The sequence below is a fragment of the Rhinopithecus bieti genome, unplaced genomic scaffold, assembly GCF_001698545.2.
Source record: "Rhinopithecus bieti isolate Rb0 unplaced genomic scaffold, ASM169854v2 scaffold_72402, whole genome shotgun sequence".
Taxonomy (NCBI): Eukaryota; Metazoa; Chordata; class Mammalia; order Primates; family Cercopithecidae; genus Rhinopithecus; species Rhinopithecus bieti.
In genome coordinates, this window is record NW_016826925.1 from 208,672 (window position 1) to 219,490 (window position 10,819).

General features: G+C 40.8%; 1 long non-coding RNA gene across 1 annotated transcript in view; it reads right to left on the reverse strand.

Annotated features, from left to right (window-relative positions):
• The window catches only part of LOC108523173 (uncharacterized), a 39,079-nt gene extending 33,254 nt beyond the window's left edge, over positions 1-5,825 (reverse strand). The window contains exons 1-2 of the long non-coding RNA XR_001883741.1: positions 5,722-5,825; positions 5,500-5,626 (exon numbers count right to left, since the gene is read on the reverse strand). This is a non-coding gene — a long non-coding RNA (uncharacterized LOC108523173). The remainder of the gene's footprint in view (positions 1-5,499; positions 5,627-5,721) is intronic.
• Positions 5,826-10,819: the final 4,994 nt, after the last annotated feature.

Genomic DNA, 10,819 nt, shown 5'->3' on the forward strand with positions numbered 1-10,819 from the left:
CCGTCTCAAAAAAAAAATAAAAATAAAAATAAAAAAAAAAATAAAGTCCATACTGATTAAATATGTCCTAATCTTATTAAAGATACTTCAATTGATTTTTTTGTCTTTTTTTTGTTTTGCTTTTTCTTATTCTCAGATACTGATAATTATTCTTTTTTTACAAGTGAATATTTGAAATAACCTTGGACATGTCAGAGTAATTTCTTTATGTGAATGTGCGTGTAAGATAGTTGGCCTGCATTAGCAAACATTCAGATTCATAATAACCTTTAGGTTTGAAAAATATTTGACAATTGCCTATTCACTATTAATATTCATGTGCTATATATGTGTACATTTTGAGCTGGAAACATAAAAACAATTCACTAATAAACAGTGGTAATAACTGTTCAAATCTGTATCCTATGGGTCAAAAAAAATTAAGAATTGTCCAGGTCTTTCAAGACTTCCTCTATGCCAAATATTTTAAATATTAGAGAAACCTTTAAAATCATACTTAATTTTAATTAAAATGTCATCTCACAGCATACTGAATAAAAAGAGGAATTAGGATCAATCCAAGAACCTAAAATATCACAACATGGAATAGAATTATCCATGAATTAAAAAGATGATTTTAAAAAAGGATAATTCCTTGAAAATAATCTGATAAAATAAAATACAATTAATTAAAACAAATTAGTACACAATTGTACATTTAGAGACTGAGAAAACAATTAGGTGTGTTAGAAAAATGATTTAGTATTGAAATGATCAAGATTCTTTAAGTTATTCCTGACTTATATAAAGTTTGTGCAGCAAAATCATATTTTAATAGACTACAGAATGGAGGTTTTAAAAAAATTGATAAAATAATCCTGGGCAGGGCGAGGAAAAGAAGAAAAAATAAAGTAAAATAAAATAAAAAATGGATAAAAAGTTCAAGCCAGTGGTCGGGCACGGTGGCTCATGTCTATAATCCCAGCACTTTGGGAGGCCGAGGTAAGTGGATCACCTGAGGTCAGGAGTTTGAAAGGAGCCTGGCCAACACGGTGAAACCCCATCTCTATTGACAAAACAAAAATTAGCCAGGTGTGGTGGCAGGTGCCTATAGTACCAGCTACCTGGGAGGCTGAGGCAGGAGAATCGCTTGAACCCGGGAGGCAGAGGTTGCAATGAGCTGAGACTGTGCCATTGCACTCCAGCCTGTGTGACAAGAGTGAAACTCTGTCTCAAGAGAAAAAAAAAAAGTTCAAGCCAGCAATGACATGTTAAGAATAAAAAATTAAAATGGGTAAAAGAGGAAACTGACAACTTTAGGAAAATTTCAGGGAAAATTTAGACTATGTACACATAATACTTTGTGAACTCGACTGGGGAGCGTGTTGGTGTTGGGCAGAAAATAGGAAAACAGCAAGGAAAAGGGAGATGTGCATATCAAAGGAGGAAAGAAAGGTAGTTTGGACAGACAAAAAACCTAAGAAGGATATTGGAGCCTTTCTATGATATCAACGGAGGACAGGAAGAATAAATAGTTTTCAAAATTTTGCGATATTGACTTTAAGTGATTTATTACAAAGGCATTAGGATTGAAAATTGGAAATGGAAGAAAAGGTAAAAACTCTTAGGTTATTGATTCACAAGGTCTGTGAGAGTCCTATATATATTAATAGCTTTTTGTTGCTGTTGTTTAACAAGAATAAACTCATAAAATAACCATTAGTTCAACAAACATTTACTGAACTCCTATGTGTCAAGAACTAGGCAAGTCACTGTCAAAATGAATTAAAACCTATAAGCAACATCTGTGCAGGTTTTTTGATATAGATAAGAAAGCAATCAACTTTGGGTTACTTGTGAATGATCCTCTGTGAAGTAAACTGATTGTGTGAAAGATTATAAAGAAATGCTGTTTAAGAGCTTTGAGCCTGGGCTCCTTTCTTCCAGCAAAATGCTAAACTTTGAAAAGGTCCTTTAGATTCTGGGCTACACAAAGGTAGCTTAGTTACATCAAACTGGCTGGCTATCTTAATAGTACTCATTAAGATGGAGTTCTACCTGGATTATATAGTAGAGCTTGTTAAACAGGAATCTCAACTAGCATCCAAATAGGTGCTTCTGTGTTTAGGGAGTGTTTTATCTGTTGGAAAGTTACTGAGGCAATGAGAACTAATGCCATCAGCTAGGTACTCTGCAGCTTTGAAACTATGGACTATTGCATTTCAATTAAAATGACATTTCTTGACTGAATTCCGACATCCTCAGTGGTAGTGGTGAATGAACACTTTTATCAAAGTATAGATTCTATTAAGCTTTTTAAAAATTTTTATTAATATTTTTTGTAGAGATGAGGTCTTGCTCTGTTGTCCAGGCTGGTCTTGAACACCTGGTCTCATGCGATCCTCCCACCGCACAGCCTCCCAAAGTGCTGGATTACAGGCGTGAGCTACCCCACTGGGCTCTATGTAAGCTTTTTTGAATAAAAAACAGGAACCGTAAATAGCATATACATAGGATTCTTAATATCTTTACTTTAAATTCTAGAATTTGAAAAATAAACTAAAATTGAATACAACGTAATTGAGATAAATATATCTGCACTGGAAAATTTAGCTTACAGAGTCCCTTCATGCTATAGCTCAGTCTGTAATTTTAAGTTTAAGAGCACGTGGAAGCTCTTCAGCGGTGACTGACAGACACCACAAAAGGTAGAAAACTGAAGGAGCCTGTTTCCTGTATCAAAAAATTTTTTGTGAAGAATTCCAGAAGTCACACCAAACCTTGGGCCAATTACTGAATGCTAGAAATCTCATTTGGAAGCTTACTGTAAATGTGTGTGGCAACACACTGACTCCATGTTCAATCCGACGCCAACATGTTGAAATCAGTATTTTTGTCCTGACCCAAACCTGAACCAGTAGAAAATCTCCCATAACAGAAATTCAATGTTTGTGAAAGCATGATTGCCCTCTCATTTCTTTTTCACCTTCCTGTGCCTTTCATAAGTTCTTCCAGTTCGTTAATCATTAATTAATATTTAACAAGGCTTTTTCCTACTGCCAAATCCTCTGCTAGTCTAGCCTTTAGGCAATACACGAACTCCCCAAGTTCTTCCCTTTTAAGAAGCCTTGGCACTCACTACAGATTAATTTCTCTAAGGAAATTCATAATGGCAGACGAAATAGGGGTTCCTTTTCAAGAATATTCAATTTTAAAGCGTTTCAGCATTTTTTCCTGGTATATGTGAAATGTGACTTAATTGAACTAATTTTAAATGTTGACAGAACTTTCCAAGCACACATTTCCTGAACAAAATGGTTACAACTGGAACAGGAAAGGGCTTAGACTTTTTCTTCTACAGCTATCCCACAAGTCAGTCTCTTGACCTGACCCTGCAGAATCCCTCAAACTCTGGCTCTCTGAGTTGATTTTGGATCTACGATGAGCCATAGGTTTGGAATGCAGATAACCTCCACGTGTATTAATGAAAGAGGTCAGCTATGACATAGAAGCCATCTCCTGGGCAGAGAAGGAGAAGAAATGGCAGTCTGGGGAGCAGTAACATGTCCTCAAGTTTTCTCTGGTGAAAGGAGACTGATGAGAATTGATACCCATTTCCGGTCAAAAGAGTAGAACCAAGGTACTTCCAACTATCTCCTCTCACCCCTCTCCGCATGGACAAACATACCAGACAGGTGATGTGGGCTAACAATTTACTTGGCATGAGGCCAAAGGCTTGAGCCCTGCCCTGCCCATATTCTTCTCCTTTGACTTCTTAAGGAAAGGAATGATTGCTGATGTTTCCCTCTGCGCCCTTTGACACCTGGACTGATTGTTGCAGATGTAATTAGGAATGTTCCCCAACATGCCGTTATTTTTCTCACGATTCTGGGAGAAACTGTACCCCTCCCCCATAGACTTATATAGGTGGCATTCAAATTCTCGTCCGCAACTTTTTCATATTTGTATTAATCCCATAAGATTTTGTGAATACGTACTCCGAGCCAGGCACGTTGGACTTCTAACTTCTTCTTAGCCCAAGTAGGAAGGGGAGACTCAGGCGCTGGGGACCATTCTCCTCTCCCTGCTGCAGAGTTGCAGTCCCTATCCCTCCTGGGTGCCCATCCCCGTGCCTATTTTCCTGGATCCCCACCCAGTTGATGTGACAGGCTCGTGGCCCAATCCCCTTCCTGGTTCCCAGGCCGACTGCTAGCACCACCCGAGCCAATGGCGGCGGCCGAGGGGCGGAGGGGGCTGGCAGGAGGGGAGGGAGCGCTGGCTTTAGAACCAGAGCCGCAAAGATTCCGAGGTGCAGAAGTTGTCTGAGTGCGTTGGTCGGCGGCTGTCGGGCCAGACCTAGGACTCTGCGACTTTACGTAAGTGCTTTGTAGGCGCCGGCGGGCACTAGGGGAGCGGGTTTCCTGGGCGTGGGCAGGAGTGGTCCTGGGGAGAGCATCTCGATTAAGCTCAGCAGGAACGTGCCTCGCACCGCGGGGCGGGGGTTGGGGGAGAGGGAGGTCGGAGAAATTTCAGTTGGAGCCCTCGGGTGCCCGGGCGATCGGTCGCAACCGAAATGGGTGTGGGAGTGACGGGGAGTTTCCCTACCAGCACCCGCCGCAAACACGTTTTCTGCTCTTCACTGTATTAAGTGGTTCTTTCTTACTAGTTACTCTTAACTTGTTGCCAGTCGTGGGCTGGAATGCTAGACGCCAACCCTTGCCCTGATTCCCCTCCGCGGCTGCGGCCCCGAAGTGGAAAAGGAGCGCACAACTTCCCTCTGTCGTCCTTCTCCAGCTACTGCCATACCCCCTCCCCTCCCGCCCGGACTCAGGAAATCCCGGAGCCAGCAGCCTGCTGCTCCTCCAGCCCCCACAGGCCAGCCTCGGGTGACCTGGCTGGCTTAAGCCGACCCTGGGGCTCTGGAGAGGGGGGGCCGTGGCTGAAGGAAGGAACGAGGTTTGGATTGCCTGCCTTCGGCTTGCTTCCCTCGTCCTTAGCGAGGGCGTCGCGATCGCACCTCCTCTCCCTATGAGTAAGCACTTTTTTTTCCTTTCAGTAGGAGAACATCTCTGGGCCAGTAGGGCAGTACCTTTCCGTTCTCCCCTGTCCCCACATCCCCTGTCCTTTTTTCAGCTCCTTTGGCTCTGCGGCCCCAGGCGCGCGGTCGGGGCGGCGGCAGTCCCGGACCTCTCCGACTCTTGGAGAGGGAGAGCCGAAGGGGCGACGGGAGGGAGGTAATATGCGCCCCCCACCCCCAGCCTTTCCCCGCACAGCTGCACTTGCCTGTGTTTACTTTTCTCCACCCGCAGTACTTAAGCGCTCTAATGAGAAGCCCGGGGACGCCGACCACCCCCGCCCTGGCTTCTCGCCAGTCCCAAAGTTGCTGCCGCCGTCGCTGCTCCAGTGTGCTGGCGGTTCCGACCGCCGGGCTCCGGGACGTAAGACGATCCCAGCCCGGGAGGTGGAGTGGGGGTTAATGGCATCTGACTCTAGCCTTATGTGATGCTCCTTGCCTTTCACCTAAGCAGCACGATATCCCCATTGGTGCAGAAGGTTGAGCTTTTGCAAAAGGTTGAGCTTGGAACTAAGTGGGTTGGAGAGCCTCACCATTTAGCATCAGACAGACGGGATGCTGGGGGCGCCCGGCCTGTTAAGAGGGATGGGGAGGAGGGAAGAGAGCCTGGCTAACAGTAGGTAGAAAATGTAGGGAAAAGTAAAAACTATTGAGGAGCCAGCACTTACTCCACTTTGCTGGATGTCACAATGGACTGGGGAGGCTAAACTTGATCCTCGAGATGCAGTTTATGGTGAATTCCAGCAAAGTGACTGGAGCCCCACACATACCAATTGGAATCACGTGCCCCAAGTCTCTGATGTGATGGTCACATGACGTCTTTTTACGTTAAAGCTGGAATGTAATGGTTGAGGCCCATATTCCAAAAACCACCTCTACGTTTGAAAAAAAATGTGGGGAGAAGTGTGAACTAGCTTCTAATCAAGGAATTCTACTAGGATTTTGGATGAGGGGACCAGAAAGGAATTTGGTGCTCAGCTTTTATCCAAAACAAAACAGGAGCTGTTTTAACAGAGGAAGAGCTGTTTTTAAACAATAAACAAGGATTGAAACATAATATGTGAGTTGGGACACTGTATATTCCTCTGTTCTTCCAATCTCCAATGAGTTATTTCCTGGAATCTAAAAGGAGGAATCTTAAAGCTATTGTTTTCTAAGCGGAAATCCATACTTACTCACCATGCCCCCATTTATGTACACACCTCGAAATGCAATAAATTTGAAGACTACATATCCACACAGGAATGGTGTAATAAAAAGATAAGAGATACTGTTACAAATCTTCCTGGGTCTCGGAAACCAGGCCTACTAAATATTGTTAATTGAACCACATGTTCAACATATTATTTAGGACATCTACATCTAAAGAGTAGGTACGATAAAACACATCTTGAAATAAAAATATAACCAGGGCTATTTGTGGTTTTGAAATATAATTAAGATTAGAAAATCATCGCAACAACAAAAAACTCGAGTGACGGATAGATAAATTTGAATCACATCGAGTTAGAGATATGGATTTTGCCTGATCAGTGGTTTGGTAGAATACCTAACATGAAAGAGAGACACTGAGAGACGCCAATTTCCCACTATTGAACCTGTACATTCAAACCCGCCAATGGAGAACCCCAAAGTTAAAAGGTTGAGCTAAGACTGGAGGAAACACGTAAAAAAAAAAAAGAAATACGGCAAATCCTTTGGCGCTATTGTCAGCACAATAAATATATGATTAAGAGATATAGAAGAGAGACGCCTCTCGAGGTCAAGAGTTTAAAAAGCTTTGCTTGACTAGAGAAGGAAAGGACAAGAAGGAGGGAGCGAGAGGAGAGGGAAGGGAGGGAAAGGAAGAGGGAGGACAAGGAAGAAAGGAAAGGACCAGCGAAAAGGACAGAAGAGAAGGGAAGGAAATAACGGACCTGGATTGATGCGTATTCAGCCTTGGAACAACTCAGAGGCAGAACGATAACTCTTAAGAAAGATTCTGAACTTTGTATTCTTTGTATTCTTTGTATTCTTTTGCCAAAACCCTTTGTCTCCTGCAGCAGCCTCTGAATGACTGCAGCACTCCATTTCCTTTCCATTTCAAATTCTTATTGAAATTAGGGGGCTGGAAGTAAAATTCTTAATTTTTACTGTTAGATCTAGCAGATAGCAACCCCTTACTTTACCTGAGGTGGGGAACTATTAATAAGTAAATGATGCTTTGCCTTGACTTAATACAGACGATCAACATTGAAGTCCAAAGTCTCTAGTCTGATGTAACCATTTAGATTCAATTGATAAAAATGACTAGGCTTATTGCATTTTGGGTAGAAGGATTAATTGTAACCAGTGAGTAATAATTTGGGTGAGATTAAGCCTCTTCTACAAGTGGTTACACGCACATTAGACTTTGACTGTGACTATTTATACTGGCAGAATGTCAGTATCCAGGGCACTATCAGAAACCCACTGAGATTTTTCTCCCGGGCGAACAGAAACCTGTTACTGAAAAGAAAAGGGCAACTTGGCCATGGTGCTTGAGCACCAAAGTGGTTCTTTTTGGTGACACTGAGAGGGTACAAGAAGAAAGTCCATTTGCCATTATCCCATATTATGTTTTAGGCATTATTTCTACTTGGACTTTCATGAAATGTACTTACAGTGTTCTTAGCAAATATGATAAATTCATGAGTTTGCTATTGTGTTTGATCTAGCATAATCTATGTGGAATGTATAAGCCGAACTGTTTGTTTCTTTTTTGCTGTTTGGTACAGATTCCAAAAGTAGCTGGTATAAAATAAAATTTGAAAATGAATATCTCTCAATACATGACAACATGGGGTATCTGTTTTAGAATTATGTTGTCTTTGGTCATATGACAATTTTCTTTTGGTGAAGAGTGATCCAGAAGGCAAAATTTTGATCTGTGAAAATAATACAACTCATTTAGAAGAAGTCAGCTGGGTCATGTTTTGAGTCTATTATTCTAGACAGTGATATACCACGTAATGTATATTCAGTGTGTTGGAGGTTTCAAAGCTTTTTTGATACATTACAATGTTGGAAGCTCTTTTATATACCAGTGGTCATGACTAGCTGATTTTAGTTATGAGAGTGCTTTGGTTAAAGTTATGGAAACAGTCTAATCGTGAAATGTCAGTCTTACGAGAAGATCTGATCATACTTGGGCCAATTTATTTTAGTTATGCAGGTGAGACAATTTCAAAAGATTCATGATAAATGTAGTAATACCAAATTTTGCCTTAGTCTTGACACTTGAAAGATAAATATTAGTAAGTATAAACTGTTTTAGGGATGAAGAAGCATTGTTAGTATATGAAAATGAAAATACTAATTTCGTTGAACTTGCCCTCAGAGGAACTAGATTCTAGATAGGGCTCTGCCATTGACTCATAATTTGACCTTCAGAAAGTCATTTAAAATTATTATACTGATAACTAATTGAATACATACATGTGCCAGACACCATTCATGCTTTTGTTTATAAAAAGAGAGGATTGCTCAAGCTTTTTGGTTTGCTGGGTTTTATTTTTTCAAATATTCATAATCTGGCTTATTTCAGTTATCAGTTGACTTTTCAAACTTTGATGCAATTGCATTGATCCAAGCTAAATACTTTGTTGGCAAATTGATGACTATTCAGGAAACTGATCATCAGTGGGTTATTCCATGACTAATGTTAGTTCTTTAAAATAAACAGGTGCCATTTATATAATTCCTTGACAGCGATTTTTGGTGCATTAAGCCTACTGATTTTATAATATGAGAAACCTTACATTTTCTTAAAAGTTTAGAAATTTATATGATAATAAGGATGGTAGTGTTGTTTATTGGAAAAGCATTGAGCATAGAATTTAGGGTCTTTTAGTCCTTTGCAGTCTGGACAGATAGATTATCTTAAGTAAATCATTGAAATTTTCTGTGGTCATATCTGGGTTTCACTTTATTTTTAAGCCATGTGATTCCAATCTATGTATTTCACAGGCATGGTGAAAGGATAAGTGAGAAATGTGAAGCTTCGACTTTTAAGTAGACAGGTGCTATATAAGTTCAAAGTACTGAAGCAGTATATCACAGAAACACTAAAGCTTTAACAAGAGTTTATAGAAATGGCAGGGTTCTCATCACGTAAGTCTTGCCACATTTTTCTTTGTCTATAAAAGTTCTCCAGCCATCCAATTTTACAAGCAAAGGAAAATAAAGCCAGACATATTATAATGAAAATAAGAGAATAGGTTGATAACAATAGAATAAAAACATACATGTGATACTTTCTTCTTCTTCTTTTTCTTCTTCTTCTTCTTCTTCTTCTTCTTCTTCTTCTTCTTCTTCTTATTATTATTATTATTATTTTGAGATGGAGTCTCGCTCTGTCGCCCAGGCTGGAATGCAATGTCGTGATCTTGGCTTACTGCAACCTCTGCCTCCCGGGTTCAAGTGATTCTCGTGCCTCAGTCTCCTAAGTACCTGGGATTACAGGCGCGTACCACCACGCCCGGCTAACTTTCATATTTTTAGTAGAAACAAGCTTTCAGCATGTTGGTCAGGCTGGTCTAGAACTCCTGACCTTGTGATCTGTCCGCCTTGGCCTCCCGAAGTGCTAGGATTACAGGCATGAGCTACCGCGCTCAGCCCATGTGATACTTTCTTCTATTTCTTACCTCAAATATTGTGCAAAGTGCCCCGTTAAAGCCATTAATTGGGTGATGTTTTTCCCCTTTTTAACTAGCTACTGAGTAGAATTTTGGTTTTCAATGGTAATTGTTACAGAGTCCATTGGCTTACCATACCTCATTTTTAGTTTTGTGATTGCCCAAAATGGGAGGTTTCATGTAAAAAAAACCTCATAAAAAATCAAATTTTTCCTCCTCATAATTGCAGTCTAAAGGAGGACAACATGCAGGTATGGGAAACTGCATAGTGGAAGAGAGAATCTATACATTTAAGTAGCATGCCATGAATAACACAGAAAATGGCCTGGCACGGTGGCTCACAGCTGTCATCCCAACACTTTGGGAGGCCGAGGTGGGTGGATCACTTCAGGCCAGGAGACCAGCCTAGCCAAAGTGGTGAAACCCCGTCTACTAAAATACAAAAAATTAGCCAAGCACGGTGGCATGGGCTTGTAGTCCCAGCTACCCGAGAGGCTGAGGTGGGAGGATTGCTTGAGCCTGGGAGGCGGAGGTTACAGTAAGCCGAAATCGCGCCATTGCACTCCAAGCCTGGGCGACTGAGTGAGACCCCGCCTCAAAAGAAAAAAAGAAAAAAAAGATTGTCCCCTTTCCACCTAGACACTGGACATTCACGGTAAAAACAAAAAGACACAGGAGCTTTCTTGTCATATTCCTTGTGTTATTTCAGTATCTACATGTGAATATATGTACACAAACAAAATTGAAATGATACAACACGTATGGATTTTCCACATGGTGCTTTCCTTATCATTTTATTGTGAGCATTTCCCACTATTTAAATATTCTTTGAAAAAAGTATTACTCCATGATTTTCTATGATGCATCACAATCTATATAAATAATACCTAAAATATTTGTGTTGCATCAAATTTTTTATTATTATAAAAACTTTTGGAGGACACCCTTTAGGATGAAGTGCAATAATCTTCCAAGATGATCAGCTTCCTCCTGGGGCTCTCCTGGCTGTGTTCATTGTTTAACATTCACACTCCCCACTAAATCAAAATGGAACAAAACAAAAATTGAAGCATTTCTAGGTCATTGTATTTTACAACAAAAACAGTTTCAT